This window comes from Copadichromis virginalis, linkage group LG18 (genome assembly GCF_057382275.1).
Source record: "Copadichromis virginalis isolate Kocher_CV1m ecotype Utaka linkage group LG18, C_Virginalis_male_GT1.1, whole genome shotgun sequence".
In the NCBI taxonomy this organism is placed as follows: domain Eukaryota; kingdom Metazoa; phylum Chordata; class Actinopteri; order Cichliformes; family Cichlidae; genus Copadichromis; species Copadichromis virginalis.
The window spans coordinates 26,301,155-26,314,838 of record NC_140635.1 but is presented as its reverse complement, the minus strand read 5'-3'; the positions used below and the strand labels follow the sequence as shown (position 1 = coordinate 26,314,838).

Sequence of the window (13,684 nt, the reverse complement as noted above, 5' to 3'; positions counted from 1 at the left end):
GGATTTAGGAGCGTCCAGAAAACGGTTCCAGCTGTCTGCATCTGTCTGGCAGTAATTGAGTTTAGGAAAAAAACGACTTCTGTGTCCATTTGAAGCTGTAAATATGAAGTTGTGTTCAAATGCAAATTAGAAAAGTGGGATATGTCACATAAAGTGTGGAGCTGTTTACTTTGACTGTAAGCAGAAGCCGGTTGTTTGTTCTCGGCTTGACTCAAGTCATCATTTCTGGGAATTGTCCCGCGAGGAGTTAACTGTTGACTTTAGTCATCAGAAGCTATTGTCAGGTCCCAAGAGGCAAATTTGGAAAATAATTGTGTTGACAGAGGAGAGTTCCTAAAAATAGGCACCGACTGTGCTGATTAGCGCACCCGAGCAACCCTGAGGGGGCGATAGGGAGTTAAATACAGCTAATTAAAAAAATACTATAAATATGTGCAGCCTGTTCAGAAACTGCTCACACAAAGCAGGTCATGCAAACACAATCAGGAAACCGATAACAGGATAATGAGTTCAAGATTGAAGAGCTGTTGAGGGGAGTCTAAAGTCTGCGTAAGTCCTCTTGTGTCCAGATCTTTGATTGTTCACTCCGTCGGGTTACCCGACTAGTCTGGGGTGAAACGGTGTTTTCTAAATTAAAAACAGATGTTGTGGACAACAAGCATGATGAAGAGATTTGCTTCCTTCTGCTTCACTCTTAAAACTCTCACAAAACCACCGGCTGGCATGACGTGGACACTGATCAGTGATTTGATCAGAAATGCTGTTTTATTTTTCTGCCTTTTATAATGGCTTGCTTGGAAATAAAGAGTTAAGCACTTTTGTTCCATCCTTTTCTACTTAAGTGCTTTCTATTTAACATTCACTCTCCGATGGACTCTTTGATGTGTTCATTGGAGAGTGAATGAGAGGGGTTCTTTGGTATGCAGACTGGAGCAGCCAGGAATCAAACCTCGGATCTTCCCATTAGCAGATGACCTCTAAATGTTTTGGAGAGTACAAATTTCAGTCTTCGTAATTCCCTCTGCGCACACAAACAGCACACTTAAAATGAAGTCGCCTGCAGCAGTTTGGTCATAAATCGTTCTGCGTTCAGCAAATGACAAACGTGCTCAAACAGGTGGCGATCAGTGGATTGACCTTGGTTAGAGGTTTGGGTATGAAAATGTGTCAAGTCTCTCGCTTGGCTTGGTGTAAAACGGGACATTTTGCACGTCATACAACTCTTCGTCTGTATAACATTTACGCAAATTCACAGGTGTGAAGAAACAAAGTATCACATTTAAGCTGTATTTTTAGGTATCATTTTCTTTTCTTTTTTATTAAAGAAAAAAAGAAAGAAAAATATTTATTTTTCTGACCTTTTACTTTCACTCACTACATGTTTACATAAATGACCTAACTTTCTACGCTTTACATTTTTAAATCAAGCTCATTATTTTGGGCTCAAAGGTATAATTTATAACGTTTATACCGGGCTGGAGCGAGCGCATGCCGCTAGTGCTTCTGAAGAGGAGGAAGCACAAAGGGAGTAACATTTTTATTTTTTAAGTGTGAGGTCATTTTAAAAGTAGCGTTTCTATGGGCTCAACAAACACCAGCAAACACACAAACTGTCTGTGTGCAGTTTGTGTGTTTGCAGTGTGTCGCAAGCTAAAGGTCCAGCTGCTGTATTTCACAGGGAGACAAAAGAGTGTGAGATAAGTTGACTCAGAGATGGAGAAAGAGAAGTTAGGTTTCTCAGTGGTATTTGATAAACTGCAGATTTAAAGATTGCATGTAATGTAATCATTTTAATCACATATTGGATCTGTACATGACGTGTTTTGATAAAATATGTATATATTTTCATATTGTGAAAAATTCTGCAAAACAAACTAAGCTAACTCTGTGTTATTCAAGTGTTGCATGAAAATACTGGGTGGTTTAGTGCAGGAGAAATAGGTTAGTTTGCAGTATTGTGGTGAGTTTGACGCTCTGTGTTGGACTAATGCACAGAGGCTGTGGTGCTCAGGATCAATGTTGGGTTACATCAACTGCAGCAGAGATGAATTTGCATTTAAGCTCATGATGCTTTGATTCAGAAAGATTGGAGCTGAGCACATTCATTGGAATTGGTTAGACTTGAATGACATTTGTATTCTCACGTGCTTATATTGTATTATTAATATTGTTATTATTTTTTATTATAACATGTTTACAAATAGTTGGTTTATACCAAAAACAGTTGGTTTGAAAAAGAAAACAACAGGTTGTAGTGCAGGAGACAGAAATTCAGATAAATGGTCTCCACAGTGTGAGCTCAGCCTTCTCTGTACTCTTCAATTCATAGTTTACGGGTTGATCACAGAGTGTTATTCCAGACGTTGAGGCTTCTAAGGGTTTTTTTTGTGTCTGATGTGCTGTTCAAGTAAAGAAGTAATGAAATTTCTTACTTAGAATTTTTAAATAAAATATTATAATATATAGAGAAAATTACTTTTACTTTAGTCTTTGTCAGTCTGGTCCCATTTGATCGGCCTTAATGGGCCCATTTATTAAAACTGGTATAACCTCAATGTCCACGTGGCAGTGAGACAACTGTCTTTACAAAGTGTACTCTCTGGTTTTGTATTTCTTGGGTTTTCCTAACCTGTGTCTGCAGCTAACACGTTGCTTTGATCGCTCCTGTGGTTCCTGCTATCTCTCTGTTTGACTTTTTTTGGCTGTTTTTGTGGTCTATATAGAGTCTATTTCACTTGCATTATGGTCAAGGTCAAGGTCAGATTTATTTATATAGCACATTTCCAACAGCCGATGCTGCACAAAGTGCTTAACAATAACAATAAAATTAAAAACTACAGTGTAATACAATAATAACAATAGAAACAATAAAATAGAAGAATTGAAACAATACTAACTAATTCAGATAAATCCAAAATGCTTGGGTCATAATGTGTTAAAAGCCAGAGCGTAAAAGTGTGTCTTTAGTAAAGATTTAAATTGCTCAAGAGTTTGAGCAGATCTAATATTAAAGGGGAGACTATTCCAAGGTCTGGGACCTGCCACAGAGAAGGATCTATCACCACGAGATTTGAGGTTAGTCCGTGGAATGGACAACAATAGTTTTGAACTAGATCTCGTGGGTTTTCCTGGAGCATAGGCAGAGAGGAGCTCTGACAAGTAGGGGGGGGGCTCGAGCGTTGAGTGACTTAAAAACAAAAAGTAAGAGTTTAAATTGGATCCTGTAGGGGACAGGGAGCCAGTGTAAAGAGGCTAAAATTGGGGTTATATGCTCTCTCCGTTTGGTACCGGTTAGCAGGCGAGCAGCAGCATTTTGAACCATCTGAAGGCGATGGATGGTGGCATGATGTAGGCCATAATACAATGAATTGCAGTAGTCCAATCTGCAAGTAAGAAAAAGGTGGATGATACGCTCGAAGACGTCAGCCGGAAGGTATGACTTTATCCTGGCTAGCTGTCTTAGCTGAAAAAAACAGGACTGAACTACTGCACTCACCTGCTTATTCAATTTAAAAGAACCATCAATGTAAACTCCGAGGTTTTTTTACATGTGTTTTACAATACGAGGAGAGGGTACCCAACGTGCTGTCGATATGATTGAAATTGCCAAAAATGACAACCTCAGTTTTGTTTTCGTTTAGCTGTAAAAAATTTAATGATAACCACTGTTTAACGTCGTCAAGGCAGCGTAATAAGAGCTGCGGTTGATCTGATCCTGATTTTAAAGGTAGATAAATCTGTAGATCATCCGCAAAGCAATGAAATGAAATGCTGTACCGCGAGAAGATGGAGCCCAATGGCAGCAAATAGAGTGCGAAGAGGGCGGGACCCAAAATAGAGCCTTGAGGAACGCCGTATTTAAGAGGAGCTAATTTGGAGTTGTGGGGGCCCATATTGACATAAAAGAACCTTTCTGTCAAGTAGGAGCGAAACCACTGAAGGGCAGATCCTTTTAGGCCAGCATGCGATTCTAGCCGTGATAACAGGATGTCGTGGTCAACCGTGTCAAAAGCTGCTGACAAGTCCAACAGTAAAAGGGCAGCAGGGCTGCCAGAATCCATAGTTAAGAGAATATCGTTAAAAATCCTTAAAAGAGCTGTCTCAGTGCTATGTAATGATTTAAAACCAGATTGAAATTTTTCTGAGATCATATTAGAATCGAGGTGTGCCTGCAACTGTAGATAGACCACTTTCTCCAAAACTTTAGATAGAAAAGGAAGCTTTGAGATGGGCCTGTAATTAGACAGAACAGTTGGGTCCAGGTTTTGTTTTTCAAGAAGAGGCTGAACTACAGCTTGTTTGAAGCATAGTGGGACGCAGCCTGTAGTAAGGGACGTATTAATCAATTTCAGAATAAAAGGGCCAACAATATTAAAAGTGTTTTTGAGCAGACTCGGGGGAAGAGAATCAGAGGGGCAGTGTGATGATCTTAGGCCACTAACTATCGCGGTCAGGTCCTTAAGGGAGACGGGATCAAACTGCTCTAAGACAGCTGAACACACAGGTGGAGGGCTTTGAGCTGAGACAACAGACAACGAAACAAGGGCCCTAATCGATAAGATCTTGTTATTGAAAAATGCTAAAAAATCATCGCACATACTTGGTGAAGAAGTAACTCCAGGATTATCACATAAACTAAAAAAGCGATTAAGAATGTTAAAAAGTACCTGAGGCCTATGACCGTTTGCTGATACTAAGTTTGAGACAAATTGTGTTTTTGCAGTTTTTACAGCTTCTTGATAAGCAGAGAGACGAGTCCTTAAAATCTGTAAGGAAACATACAATCTGTCCTTTTTCCATCTCCTTTCAGCGCGTCTGTAGTCGCGTCTGAGGGAGCGGGTGTAATCGTTCAACCACGGTTCTGATGAATTCTTAGCGCGCACAGTTCTGAATGGTGCAATAGAGTCCAAGATATAAGTGCAAGTAGAATGAAGAATAGCCGAAAGGTCCTCAACATTTTTACAATTGGAGTTCAATATTCCAGAGTCCATAAAGGCAGCAGAAAAGGCAGGTGCTGTTAGTACATTAAGCGCTCGCTTTTTGCGCAGTGGGGCGTTCGACTTGTCCATCGAGCAGCGCAGTGTTAGAGTGAACAACACAGGAAGATGATCGGAAATGCGTAATTCGGATATATCCGTGATGCACACTTCCAACCCGTGGGAAAGCACCAAGTCCAGTGTGTGACCTTTTTCGTGCGTGGGACCAGAAACCCACTGGGTCAAGTTAAAGGAATCAATAATATTTAAAAAGTCCTTGACCAAAAGTTTCGAATCACAACAGACATGAATATTAAAATCGCCAAGGATCAAAAAGCTGTCGTATTTAAGAGCGATTCCAGCCATAAAATCAGAAAACTCTTTGATAAAATCCTTATTAAACTTGGGAGGGCGATATATAAGGGCACACAGCAGAGGCGCAGCAGGATTAAGGTGTAACTCAAACAGCTGGAGTTCAAAACTAGAAAATGAGTCATGCTGTAATATTTGATGGCAATGAAATCGAGGATTGAACACAGTGGCTAGGCCTCCCCCCCTGCCAGAGGACCGAGGGAGGCTGAAGAATGAGAAATTGGGAGGGACCAGTTCCGAAAACGCTACAGACTCACCGGGTTGGAGCCATGTTTCCGTCAGAAATAGAAAGTCCAACTGTTGTGACTTTATGAAGTCGTTTATGAGCTCCATATGCAGTGGGTTTGCATGCAAATGGCAGACTAACAATCAACTCCAGCCTCTTCCTGTATAACTGACTAGCTTACACATACCGGCACACAAAACACGAGTAGGGGAGACCGGGGATAGTTGTAACATTTTTGACATTTCTGTCTGTAAATTGGAGCTCTTTTAAGGCAGTGGAATCAAAATGTAATGCAAAGCATTTACATGTCTCGGCTATTAAATAGTGCAGCTATTTTCTCTGCAGCACAATTACCCATTGCATGGTATGGTCTCAAACACAAAGAGTGAAATGTTACAATTAACCCCATAGTCTGGGTTAGTTGTAACATATCCTGGGGTAAAATGTAACACAATGAAATAAGGGTACTAACAAAACATTAACATGGAATCTTTGTTTATTCAACACATGAATGCACTTAGAGCCATTTATGTAGCTCTGTGTGTGTGTGTGTGTGTGTGTGTGTGTGTGTGTGTGTGTGTGTGTGTGTGTGTGTGTGTGTGTGTGACAGAATGCAGAAATCTAGCTTTTGAACATATTCAAGTTATGGAATTTTCTGCAACTGAATATTTCCTTAATTTTGGTTGGTCTTCCTTGAGTTTGGCCTCTTTGGCTCAGTGGGCATTATAACCTACAACTCTTGCACCAATTTTGAACATAACAATGAAGCTGAACAAATGTAGTTGTTCACCAGCATCGCAATTCCATTACTTTTTATCATGGCTTACCTTGGTGTGGTTTGCAGAGTGCTTCAGAAAGATGAGGAAATCTGTTTCTTGCACCCATCCTGATTTATTTCCACTACCAGTACTTCCTACTGGTCCATCTCTGACACAGTGGTCTGCATAATGTATGTGTGGGAACACAAACAGTGGAGGAATTGTGTTGCCAATGGCATTAACCACATATACAAATGCGACCAGTGAACCTCTCTCTGCTGATGTCGTTGCCCCAACTTGTTTAATATAAGTTAAAGTAATAGTGTGGTAAGTTGTAACATCTATCGCTATGGAGAGCATCCTCACACAGAACATGACATCGTGGTTTGGGAACAGCTGTGTGAAGGACCAAAAAGCTCTCCAGAGAGTAATCCGTACAGCAGAACGCTGCTGCAGGATTGCTCTCCCCCCGCTTCAGGACACCTACACCAGGAAATGCCGGACTAGAGCAGCGCAGATACTGAAGGACCTGTCCCATCCTGGCAACAAACTGTTCCAACTTCTGCAATCTGGTAGAAGGTTCCGCATCTTCCGGGCAAGGACAGAGAGACTCAAGAGGAGCTTCTATCCCCAAGCCATCCGTGCCCTAAACACACACACCCGCCCTCTCACATCATCTATAATTGACTGAGACAGGACTCTCTTCCAGACACTCTAAACCAAGGCACAATGTACATTTCAATTCCTTTAATTTTAAATATGTTTATATTGTCTATCCTGTAAAATAGTCAGATGTCTATTCATATTAATGTACAGAATTCACCTGCTTGCTGCTACTACTGCACATTCACCCAATGTATATACTATATATATATATATATATATATATATATATATATATATATACAGTTGTGGTCAAAAGTTTACATACACTTGTAAAGAATATAATATAATGGCTCTACCGAGTGTCCCGAACTCTGATTTTTCTCTGATAGAGTGATTGGAACAGATACTTCTTTGTCACAAAAAACATTCATGAAGTTTGGTTCTTTTATGACTTTATTATGGGTTAACAGAAAAAAGTGATCACATCTGCTGGGTCAAAAATATACATACAGCAGTGCTAATATTTGGTTACATGTCCCTTAGCCATTTTCACTTCAATTAGGCGCTTTTGGTAGCCATCCACAAGCTTCTGGTTGAATCTTTGACCACTCCTCTTGACAGAATTAGTGCAGTTCAGTTAAATTTGATGGCTTTCTGACATGGACTTGTTTCTTCAGCATTGTCCACATGTTTTCAATGGGGTTTAAGTCAGGACTTTGGGAAGGCCATTCTAAAACCCTTATTCTAGCCTGACTTAGCCATTCCTTTACCACTTTTGATGTGTGTTTGGGATCATTGTCCTGTTGGAACACCCAACTGTGCCCAAGACCCAACCTTCGTGCTGATGATTTTAGGTTATGTTGAAGAATGTGAAGGTAATCCTCCTTCTTCATTGTCCCATTTACTCTCTGTAAAGCACCAGTTCCATTGGCAGCAAAACAGCCCCACAGCATAATACTCCCACCACCATGCTTGATTGTAGGCATGGTGTTCTTGGGGTTAAAGGCCTCACCTTTTCTCCTCCAAACATATCGCTGGGCATTGTGGCCAAAAAGCTCGATTTTTGTTTCGTCTGATCACAGAACTTTCCTCCAGAAGGTCTTATCTTTGTCCATGTGATCAGCAGCAAACTTCAGTCGAACCTTAAGGTGCCGCTTTTGGAACTAGGGCTTCCTTCTTGCACGGCAGCCTCTCAGTCCATGGAGATGCAAAACACGTATGACTGTGGACAATAACACCTGTGTTCCAGCAGCTTCTAATTCTTGGCAGATCTGCTTTTTGGTGATTCTTGGTTGACTCTTCACCCTCCTGACCAATTTTCTCTCAGCAGCAGGTGATAGCTTGCGTTTTCTTCCTGATCTTGGCAGTGACGAAACAGTGCCATGCACTTTATACTTACAAACAATTGTTTGCACTGTTGCTCTTGGGACATGCAGCTGCTTTGAAATGGCCCCAAGTGACTTTCCTGACTTGTTCAAGTTAATAATTCGCTTTTTCAGATCCATGCTAAGCTCCTTTGACTTTCCCATTGTAGCGTTTGTGGGCGTTTGTATCCAATGAGCCCTATTTAACTGGCCTAAGAGAAGTCAGCAGCTGTAGTCACTCATAATCACTCACAAGAAGTTAAGAGGCCATGCTATGAAGCTCAGTTCACTGACAACTTTGTAAGTCACCAAAATTGCTAATTCATGTTGCTGTATGTATATTTTTGACCCAGCAAATGTGATCACTTTTTTCTGTTAACCCATAATAAAGTCATTAAAGAACCAAACTTCATGAATGTTTTTTGTGACAAAGAAGTATCTGTTCCAATCACTCTATCAGAGAAAAATCAGAGTTTTAGAAATAACGGGACACTCGGTAGAGCCATTATATTATATTCTTTACAAGTGTATGTAAACTTTTGACCACAACTGTATATATATATATATATATATATATATATACATACATACATACATACATATATATACAATGTTTTTCCTCTACACCCCCCCCCCCCCCCCCCCCCCAATTTTTTTGCACATGTCGAGGAGCGTGTCAGGCTACATTTCACTGTGTGTTATACTTGTATAACTATGCATGTGACAAATAAAGAACCTTGAACCTTGAATCTGCATTATTGTTACAACTAACCCAGACTGTTGCTGTTACAACTGACCCAGACTCCTATAGCCATGAACTAGCTAACATTACAGCCAACGGCTAAAACATTAGCACTAAAGACCTACACAGAATATATCCCCATAGACATACAAATAACATAATTTAAGTTTGATGAGTTTAACTGAAAAGCAGATAATGTTATTAGAAATTGAAATAAAGTAGAAAAACTTACTTTTTGGCATACAAATTACTTTTTTTCGTGTTCTGCCTGAGTACTGACTCTTGTATGTGAAGTAGGTGGAATTAAGACACAGTTCCAAAAGCAAACACACGTGGTGGGTGAGTGGTCCTGTTGCTGAGGTTGGGGTCATCCTTTAATCTCTTATGAACTACCTCCACTGCTTCAGTGACTGGAATACAAGTGAAGAAAGATGTAACATTGTACGAGACCATCTCACACCTTCTCAACAATATCCAAGGTGTTCTGGATGTGATGTTCAGAGCTGCCTACCAGCGGGTTAACTTTGAGATGTTTTAGTTGATCAAGTTGATCATACAGACAATCGGTCTTAAAGGCGCACCCTGTTTATGTATCTTCGGTAAACCGTACAGACTTGGCGTAGCTTCCCCTGAGTATAGCCTGTCAGTAGCATTTCCTCAAGCCAGTAGAACACGAGTTCCTGGGTCTTGTTTCAGGGGCTCATAAGTATTTTTGTTGCTGAGAGTGACAAAATTTTCTCACAATCGTCTCTATGGTTTAGACGAGGGTAAGTGACTTCCCTTCCTCTGTGGTGATGTTGGATGCTGAGGGCTTTGCATTGCTGAGAGAGGCCGAAACTTTTGTCCACAGTTTCTTCTTCCACGTCTGTGACGTTATTTTTTCAAACTGCTGTTTCTGTGGCTGTAATCAGTTCTGCTAGTGGGATTTTTCTCTACATCACAGCAAAGTTCAATTCTTCACAGATTTGCTGTTTTCTGAGTTCAAAATTCTATAAATTGTGACAATACGCCCAACACCACTTCTCCAGACAACCCCAAACCGTGACAGAGCCTCCACCGTGTTTGTAGACACTCACTGTTGTGCCTCTCTCCTGGTCTCATCCATACATACTGACAATGATTTGAGCCAAAAATTTCAAATTTGGATTCAAATCCATGAGATCTTCAGTCCAGTTCTTGTGTAGTTTGGCACATCTCAGCCTTTTCTCCCTGTTTGCCTTCTGTAAGCTGGTTGACAGTCACTCTTCCACTGAGACCATTTCTGATGACGGGAATAATCATCAGCTGAAGGGTCAGATGCATCTCTCACGTTCTGTGCCATGCCTTTGCTGGATTTGTTCTCAAAGACGTGACTTTCAGATACCATTCACTTGGCCCATTTCCACAGGATGCTGAGACACGCCTTCTTTTCAACTAAAGGATTTTGGAAATCATCTTGTTGGTGCAAACATTTTGTGTCTGTCAGACTGTGTTATCTTTGACATTTTGTTCTACATTCAATTAAAGAAATGGAAACATGTGTTTTTGTGACAGGCTGCTAGTGCCTAAAGATACAATGACAAATTGCTCCTATTCTTGTTTTTGCTGTTATGTGTTGCTTCTGTACTCTTTATGTGTGCTGACGTTATCCCTCCTGTCTCCGGTGACACCAATACATTTGATGCCAGAGTAGATTATTACTGACGTGTTTTCCTCCATACAGACTTCTTTTGTTAACAAAGTGAGAAAATCTCTCATATTTGCATCTCTAATTGTCCGAAAGTCTCCTTATATTTCAATCGCATCGCTATAAGTGCAGTGTTAATTTCTGCCGATAAGTTCCACTTTGTTCTTACTGTTTGCTGCGGTGATGACGTCACATGCTTTTACGACGCTCCTGCCGTATCACGAGTCCGAGGAGCACTAGCCATGTTTTTTCTCCATGAGTGTGGGGGAATAGCGATCTCCAGCCGTGTGCGTTCCTGTGCAAATGTGAGTCAAAATCCCTCCAGTTCTACGAGTCTATTTCCACTTATAGCACGGGTTGTACTTTGACATTGATTACAGGGGGTTTATGCTAGGAGATTTATCGAGAGTGGTAGAGGCATGTGACTTACCACCGTAGCATTTGTTGCGGGTTGGATCTGTGTACCGCGGTTGTGTTATTTAGCCACAAGAGGGCACTGAAGACCATGTAATTGCTGACCTTTCCTAATTTGGGGGCATTAGGTCTTTTCTGTTGTCTGAGATATATAGATATTCTTGTTTCCTGCCTGTTTAAATGGGATTGTGGGACTTTCTTATGTCAGAGCATTCAGCTGATTATTTGGGTTACAGATCATTATATTGGCATGATGTTGGGAAGTGACGAGTGTTATATTTATATGTGAAAATTGTTTCTCCTTGTTTCTTGTTATTCAGAACCACACGTCTGTCCACCCCTCCCACATTCGTTAAGTATGCCTACTGCTGTACTGTTGAGCTGCTATTAACTTCCATTAAAGTATATCCGGACATCACTCTCTGTGCCCCACTCTCTGACCGGAGTTTAAGTCCTGAGGGAGCTATCATCCCAGCATCCCAGAGATAACTCTCTAACAAGTGGTCCTTCGAGCCGGATAGATAGCTACTCTGAGGACGACATGGAGTTTAAGCACCAGGATATCCCTGACATATTCGTGCGACGGAAAACTCAGCGAGAGAGACATCTCCCGGCTTACTTTGATGATTATGAAGTTGAATATCAACCCAAATCAGGTACATCCACCGATAAACCAACAGCAGGTGCAGAGGCAGGGATGGCTATAGATCAGCGCTCTGCCAGGCAGCGCTCGACCGCTTCACGATCACATGCCTCAGGTTCTCAATGCAGTAAACCTAGATCCCAGGCTAGTGGTCACTCACCTTCGGGAGGCTCTATCATCGCAGGGCTAACTGATTTGCAGACAGCGATGTTGGAAGAGAAGATGAAGGGCATGGAGCTAGCAGAATTGCAGCGGCAGATGATGGAAGAGAGTCTAGCTGAGGAACAGTGTTTAACATTGGATGCTCAGGCCCGGGAAGCCCTCAGTAAGAAGGAAGAACTATACATGCAGCAAGAAAGGCAAAGACGTCAATTAGACGAAGAGGCACGTACTGCTCACAACACCAGAGAATCTATTACCAGACGTCTATCAACGCAGCGTCGACTCAAAGAGAAGGAGATGGAGCTAAAGAGAGCTTCCCTCATTGCTGCTTTTCTTCGTGATCAAGAAGATGGGCTGCCAGCACCTAGACCTTTAAATAACTGTGAGTATGACTCGGGCCTGCAGGCTTGCAGCAGTGGTGTAAACTCCCAAGTGAATCTGTCAGAGCACCCAGCACATAACGGACAGCAACGTAATATGACCAGCTATGCGAATGCTTTCCCACCTTCCATCTTGCCAGTGGATGCATCAGTACCAGATTCGCAGCCCTTACATCCCACCAGCTCCTCGTCTGTCCTGGAGCCAGTATCTGAACCTCTCCATGAGTGTCCAACGCAACATATCAGTCCTGCTATGGACACTCCCTCAGCTGGTCATCAGTATGGTCAGCAGCCAGGCGGAAATCACCCCTCTATTACCTACTCGACTCAGACTCTCCGACCTGCAGCAGAGGACAGCTCTAATATTCCTAACCGACAATCACAGCCTCCTGGAAAGGTGAAACACCAGGGATGGCTTCCTCCAGTGCCATACTCAACACCCAGTCAGTTTCTACCGCTTCCTGATTTACCGTCCCGCCTGCGGGATAAAGTCGGACCAGCTGGCTGTGGGCCCACGGCGCCGTCTTTACAGTCCGAGATACAGTTGCCACCTACTGCCAGCAATGGCAACAACTTGATGGAACTGCTAATTGCCAGCTCGTATGGGATCCCCAAGCCAGCACTACCTTCTTTCGCCAGTGGTAAGGAAAGTGATTTCGCGCTTCTTAAGATGGCTCTGGACAGTCTGCTTGGTAGCCATACTCATCTCACAGAGCAGTTCAAATATCAAATCCTTCTGGAGCAGTTAAAACTACCAAGTGCTCACAAACTAGCACAAGCATATATGCATGATCCCCTGCCATATACTACAGCACTCCAGGCTCTCCAAGACAAATATGGTCAACCTCGTCAGCTCGTACAGAGTGAGCTTGGATCTATCCTGAACTCTCCCCAAGTCCGGGTGGGGGACCCAGAAGCCTTTGACAATTTTGCTCTGGATGTGCAAGCTTTAGTAGGTATGCTTCGATCACTGGAAGGTGAAAACGGCTACGAACTGCGATGTGGCTCTCATGTCGATAAGTTACTGAGTAAGCTCCCAGCAAGCTACAGAGATGGGTTTGTTGAGTACAGCCTCAGTCGTGGGATACTGAGAACTGGAACTGACAAGACATATACCCTGCCAGATTTTTCAGCCTGGCTCCAAGTGAAGTCGCAGGCCAAGCGCATATCTAGTAGGGCAGCCGACATGTTTCAGGACCAGACCAAACAAGGTCAGAAAGGCAGGAAAAGCCAAAGATATCCTTCCACTGTGTATTACAACACAGACAACAGGAAGGGGGATGGAGCTCATCTGGAACCAGGTCATCGGACACCTCTCATTAGAGGGAAGATTAAGCCAAAACCTTACTGTCCATACTGTGACACCCGTGAGCAC

The 13,684-nt window shown here is 42.2% G+C and overlaps 1 protein-coding gene across 1 annotated transcript in view; it reads left to right on the top strand.

Moving 5' to 3' along the window:
• dcun1d1 (DCN1, defective in cullin neddylation 1, domain containing 1 (S. cerevisiae)) overlaps positions 1 to 13,684 on the top strand; it is a 49,511-nt gene that overhangs the window by 12,384 nt on the left and 23,443 nt on the right. The window lies entirely within an intron of this gene.